The 6,000-nt window shown below is 53.4% G+C and overlaps 1 protein-coding gene across 4 annotated transcripts in view; it reads right to left on the reverse strand.

Moving 5' to 3' along the window:
* The window catches only part of IL1RAP (interleukin 1 receptor accessory protein), a 91,974-nt gene extending 86,871 nt beyond the window's left edge, over positions 1-5,103 (reverse strand). For 3 of the 4 annotated variants that reach the window (XM_028731827.2, XM_028731822.2, XM_028731828.2), the window contains exons 1-2: positions 5,013-5,103; positions 2,840-2,978 (exon numbers count right to left, since the gene is read on the reverse strand). The gene's annotated coding sequence lies outside the window, so the exon portion shown is untranslated. Of the gene's footprint in view, positions 1-2,839; positions 2,979-4,627; positions 4,967-5,012 lie in introns of those variants that run through there. The other variant, XM_028731824.2, reaches the window with a different exon arrangement.
* Between the last annotated feature and the right edge of the window lie 897 nt (positions 5,104-6,000).

Consider the following 6,000-nt stretch of genomic DNA (forward strand, 5'->3'; position numbering starts at 1 on the left):
GCAGCAAGACCGGCTCATTCTCTCATTGCAAGGGGCACATGACTCTCCTGTTGCAAAAGCTTCGCCGGCTACCTGTTTAAGGGGTCAGTTTGAAGGCGCTGGCTATTTATTTCATTCACTTGTTTCAAAGAAACAGTACATCTCAAAGCAGTTTACAAAAGGACAGAACAACGAAACCAAGAAAAAATATATATCCTACTTTAAAACGTACACATGTTAGAAAGGTAAACAAATTAAAATTACCTCCACTTTCTAAGCCTTTGGGTAGGCTTGTCTAAGCAAGAATGTTTTTAGCAGGTCCCAAAAGGAGCACAGCGAAGGCACCTGCTTGATATCAATAGGCAGGGAGTTCCAGAGTAAAGGCAGGGGCTGCCAGACTAAAGAACAAGTTCCTTACAGATGTGGAACGGGAATTACGTGGCAGCTGTGGCAGTGCTAATTCCACCCATCCAAGCAGTGCAGTGGACGCATGTGGGGTATTGACCCCAACAGCAACACCTTGAACTCAGCCCGGTAGCAATTCGGAAACCAGCACAGGACTCTGAGCGCAGGTGTCATTTACTGACAAGGCCTCCCTCCTGTCAGCAATTGCGCTGCAGCATTCTGCACTAACTGCAAGCTCTAGATCAAGCACAAGGGAAGCTCCACATAAGAGTGCATGGCAGAAGTCCAGTATTTTATCTGTATTGCTTTAATTTGTGGAAGCTGCCTTGAGTTCCAGTCAGGGATAAAGCCAGTATATAAATTAACAACAACAACAACAACAACAACAACAACAACAACAACAACAACAACAACAACAATAATACCCTGCCCATCTGGCTGGGCCTCCCCAGCCACTCTGGGCAGCATCCAACACAATACTAAAATACAGTAATGCATCAAACATTAAAAGCTTCCCTAAAGAGGGCTGCCTTCAGATGTCTTCTAAAAGTCTGGTAGTTGTTGTTCTCTTTGACATCTGGTGGGAGGGCGTTCCACAGGGCAGGCGCCACCACCGAGAAGGCCCTCGGCCTGGTTCCCTGTAACTTGGCTTCTTGCAGGCAGGGAACCACCAGAAGGCCCTCGGAGCTGGACCTCAGTGTCCGGGCTGAATGATGGGGTGGAGACGCTCCTTCAGGTCTACTGGGCTGAGGCTGTTTAGGGCTTATCAAGGTCAGGACCAAAACTTTGAATTGTGCTCGGAAACGTACTGGGAGCCAATGTAGGTCGTTCAAGACTGGTATTATGTAGTCTCGGCAGCCGCTCCCAGTCACCAGTCTAGCTGCCGCATTCTGGATTAGTTGTAGTTTCCGGGTCACCTTCAAAGGTAGCCCCATGGAGAGCTTATTGCAGTAGTCCAAGCGGGCGATAAATAGAGCATGCACCACTCTGGCGAGACAGTCTACAGGCAGGGAGGGTCTTAGCCTGCGTACCAGATGGAGCTGATAGACAGCTGCCCTGGACACAGAACTGACCTGCGCCTCCATGAACAGCTGTGAGTCCAGAATGACTCCCAGGCTGCGCACCTGGTCCTTCAGGAGCCCAGTTACCCCATTCAGGACCAGGGAGTCCTCCACACAATACTTGAGTCACATTCAGCAATGACTAAACTCACCCTGAAAAGCCATAGATACCCGATGCAGTGAAGATGGTCTCCCTTCCTTGTGCCACACACACACACATACACACCCCCAATTGTCTGAGTTACTCAGCTTCTGAAGCGCACAAGGCTAGTTTTTAAAAGAAGTGAGCGTCCGGGTTTTTGGAAGGGAAATGACTTTGTTTCTGATTAGGGGGCTGATTAGGTTGGGAGATAGCAATCTATCTCCTTATCACATCCACTCCTCTTCGAAACATCAAGTTCCGCGTGATCCTAACCAGGCATCATTTAACGTGTCTGAAATTGCTAGGTACGAAAAATTAAAAGTCGGAACAGGCCTTGCCTGCAAGATGTACAAATGAAGGTCAATCAGTAAAAGCAAGGAGAGGAAAGGTATATAGGAATGGGGGGGGGGGAGAGAGAGAGAGAGTCTGATTCTAGGGGACAAGACGTTATTTATTATTATGCATTAAATTTCTATCCTACCGTTCTTCCCAAACGAACTCAGGACAGCAAACATCAAACGATACCAAGTTTATAACAACCTGGTGGTAAGGAGCCTGTGTTTGCTCAGAAGGAAAGTGCAAATTAATCCCAATGAAGTCAGAAGCGCCTCTACTCGCGATCAGTTCTTATGTTCACTGTTGATCTCAAGCCGCTACCCTACGGGTACTTGGAAAGCTCTCCACAGGCAGCTGGAAAAACGTGTGTGTTTGTTTGTTTTCAAAACTTAGGAATCACCTTTGCAATGAACAAGGTACTCAAGGCAATCTGCGCGAGGATCGGCGAGACAGTAAAAACATTGCCAGAAAAGACAAAAAACCACAGAACCTAAAAGATCTATGCCAAGGCAAAACACACGGTGCAAAGACAGGCAACAGTGGCTGGTTCTTTAGAGGCTAAGAAAAGCCAGGAAGGCTAAAAGCTGTGGGGAGGAGGGTTTTTATTTGCCCCCCCCCCTTTTAGTCCCAAGCCAGACAGCTAAATTCAAGGGATGATGAGAGTTGTGGTCCAGTAACACCTGGAGGACCACATGTCCCTCATGTGTTGCAGAGTTTGCCATTTTGGTTCTCAGAAGCTGTCGTGAGTCCAGCGGCTGGTGGCACAGGGACACAGCTAAGAAAGGGGAGCTGGAATTAAGGTCCTCCAGGCCAAATCTCTCTTGGGCAGCATCCTTAAGCAAGCCACTGTCCTCCTGCCCCCAGAGCAGCTGCCCCCCCCCACACCTGTAATAGGAAAATAATCACACTGGCCTACCTTGCAGTTGAAGATCCTCGTGGTCACAAACACAAAACCCTCCAAGGGCTTGAAAGCATGATATAGATGCTCCTCCACAGAGAGGGGGTCATCTGCAGCCTCGCTGCTGTTTCTGAACAGGCCTCCTCCCGCTTCCACCCTGTGGCAAAGGCAAGCAACGGGCGTTAGTCTTCTGCATGTGGCATGATTCGGACAGCAAGAACATGCGCCTGCCTTCAAAAGTGGGAACTCTGGAACTCGCTCCTGCAGAAAGCAGTGATGGAAACTGCGCTGGAGGAAGGGAAACATATCCACAGAGAAGGAGGAGGAAGCTATCGATGTCTACCAGCCCACGATGGTTCTGCTCTGCCACCATGGTAAGAGGCAGCAGTGTTGCTGAGCCCCAGTCGCTGGGAAAACCAGAAGGGGAAAGCAGCTGCGGTGCTCGGATACTGCTTGTCATGGGCCTCTGGCTGAGAACAGGATGCTGGGCTAGAGGGGCCTGTGGCCTCATCCTGCAAGCACTTAGGTTCTGACAAACATTGCACTGCCCCCAGGAAGCTGCTTGTCAGACAGGCGAGATGACCCCCAGGTGCAGGAAATAAGAGCTGTGGTTAATTCTCCCCTGGCCTCCACGCTGGCCCAGGTAGGACCAATTCAGCCAGCTAGCCCTGGGGATTATCTAAGTGATTTTTGATTTTTATTGTTATTCATGTTTTTATACTGTATTTTATGCTGCTTTTATAATTAGGTGTTTTAAAGTGTTTTAAATTTGTTGTTAGCTGCCCTGAGCCTGGTTTTTGAACTGGGAAGGGCAGGGTATAAATATATTTATTATTATTATTATTATTATTATTATTATTATTATTATTATTGTCCCGCTAGGGTTCTGCTTGGGGGTGGGAGGGCATCTGGCTGTCCACTGTCAGACCAGGATGCTGGAAGAGCCGGGCCTTAATAAATAATAATAATATAAGATAATGTATTTATACCCTGCCCGTGTGGTATAAACTCTGGGCGGCCTCCAACAAAATATTAAAAATACAACAGAACATCAGACATGGAAAAAATACCCTAAACAGGGCAGCCTTCAGATGTCTTCTAAAAGTCAGATAGTTGTTGATTTCTTTGACATCTGATGGGAGGGCTTGGCGCCGCTACCGAGAAGGCCCTCTTTGATGGGACCCGGTTAACATTAATTTCCCTTCCTATCCTAGGCGATTTGGGAGAAGGGGGAGGGAGAGAAGGGAAGACTGGCAGCTGTCCAAGCAGCAAGGACCGTCCGAGCGCAGCTGCCGCCTCCATCCTCCAATCCTCCGGGTGGCTGTTCCAGCGCGCGGCGCTCCAGCTCGGAGCCGCCGACCAGGAAGCACCGGAGGCGGGGAAGGCTCTCGGCAAGTTGGCGCAGGAGCCGGGCGCATCCTTCTGACTCCCCAAACAGACAGAAACCCCAAAGCGCAGCTGAAAAAGATCCCGATCTCGTGGGAAGGGGAAGGAGGAGAAGAAGGGGGTTAAAGTCTCCCCCCGCGTCACCCTCTCCGGGTCGGAGCCCCTGCGCTCGCAATCTGGTTTTCTTGGAAAAAATAAACGCGTTCCAAAGGGCGCAAGGGCGCAACTGGAGCCTGGCGCGGTTTGGCAAGACGACAGCCCGGAAAGGTAGGACGGGAGCCGAAGCAGCGCATCTCTCTCCCCGAACCGAACACGGAACCAGCACCCAGCCGTGCCTGGAAGCCTCCGGGCGCTGCGCAACGGAGAGCCCTTCCCGGAGATCGCTCGCCGTTGACACCGGCGTAAGAGCCAGAAACCGACCTGTGCTACGCCTGGTTCAGTGATGCCTGCACGGGCCGGCAGCGGCTTTCCGGGATTCCAGGCAAGGCGCCTCTCTCCCCGCCCTTCCGGAGACGCAACCGAGATTTGAACCCGGGACCTTGGAGGGCAGTCGCTTTGCCCCGGAGCTGCGACCCGGGGGAACCTGCCTCCCTCCCGTGTGAACCTGGGGGCTACCCCGGATTAACTCCTCCGGGTCCGGATCCCCTTCGCCTGCCCGAACTCCGCGCCGTCGAAAGGCAAGACCCGGAGCGCCCCGGCTTTGCCCCGCGCAGCGCAGCGCAGGCACCCCCGTCCCGGAGCCTGGCAAGGGTTCCTCGGCCGAGCCGGCGTCCGCCCCCCTCGCGCCCTTCCCGGCCTCGCTCACCTCGCCCTCCGGGGGCGCCGTCGCGGCTGCCGCGCTGCCGAAGGAGGAAGGCTCCCTCGGCCGGTCCGCCTCGCTCGCTCGCTCCGCGGCGGCGGCGGCGGCGGCGCCTCCTTCGGCCCCCCATTCGCCTCTCCGGCGCGCTGATTGGCGGTGACGTGGCGGTATGCAAAGCAGCGGGCGGCCGGAGGGGCCGAGCGGGGCGGAGCGGCGGCGACCGGCCGGGGTGGCGCTCCAGGCGGCCGGGGAGGCGGAGGCCGGGGCGGCGCCTTCCTCCAGATGCGGGAGGGCAAGGGGAGGTGCGCGGCACGGCTCGCCTTTGCCCCCGGAGCGCACGATCCGCCTCCCAGATGCCACCAGCGCGGAGGCTCAGATTGCGCGACCTGCTAAGTGCATTTCTTTTTTTAAAATGCAAACTTTATTGCAATAAAACAAAACAAAAACCAGTTACTAAGTACAAAGTGAGCTGGTCTTTGACCGTAATAAATTATCTAAAGATCTACTAAGTACAAAGTCTTGCCCGCTCCAATATTTGACTTTTGCTGCTGTCAGCCTCCTCTGGAGTAAGTATATGGGATCTGCTGCACGTCAGCTGTCGCTGAGCTGCATTTAAACCTGGCTCCTTGGCGCGCAGGACCAGAAACTTAAAGGTAAAGGTACCCCTGCCAGTCTTGCCAGACTCTAGGGTTGTGCGCTCATCTCACTCTATAGGCCGGGAGCCAGCGCTGTCCGCAGACACTTCCGGGTCACGTGGCCAGCGTGACAAGCTGCATCTGGCGAGCCAGCGCAGCACACGGAAACGCCGTTTACCTTCCCGCTATAAAGCGGTACCTATTTATCTACTTGCACCCAGAGGTGCTTTCGAACTGCTAGGTTGGCAGGCGCTGGGACCGAACGACGGGAGCGCACCCCGCCGCGGGGATTCGAACCACCGACCATGCGATCGGCAAGTCCTAGGCGCTGAGGTTTTACCCACAGCGCCACCCGTGTC

This window comes from Podarcis muralis, chromosome 6 (genome assembly GCF_964188315.1).
Source record: "Podarcis muralis chromosome 6, rPodMur119.hap1.1, whole genome shotgun sequence".
Taxonomy (NCBI): Eukaryota; Metazoa; Chordata; class Lepidosauria; order Squamata; family Lacertidae; genus Podarcis; species Podarcis muralis.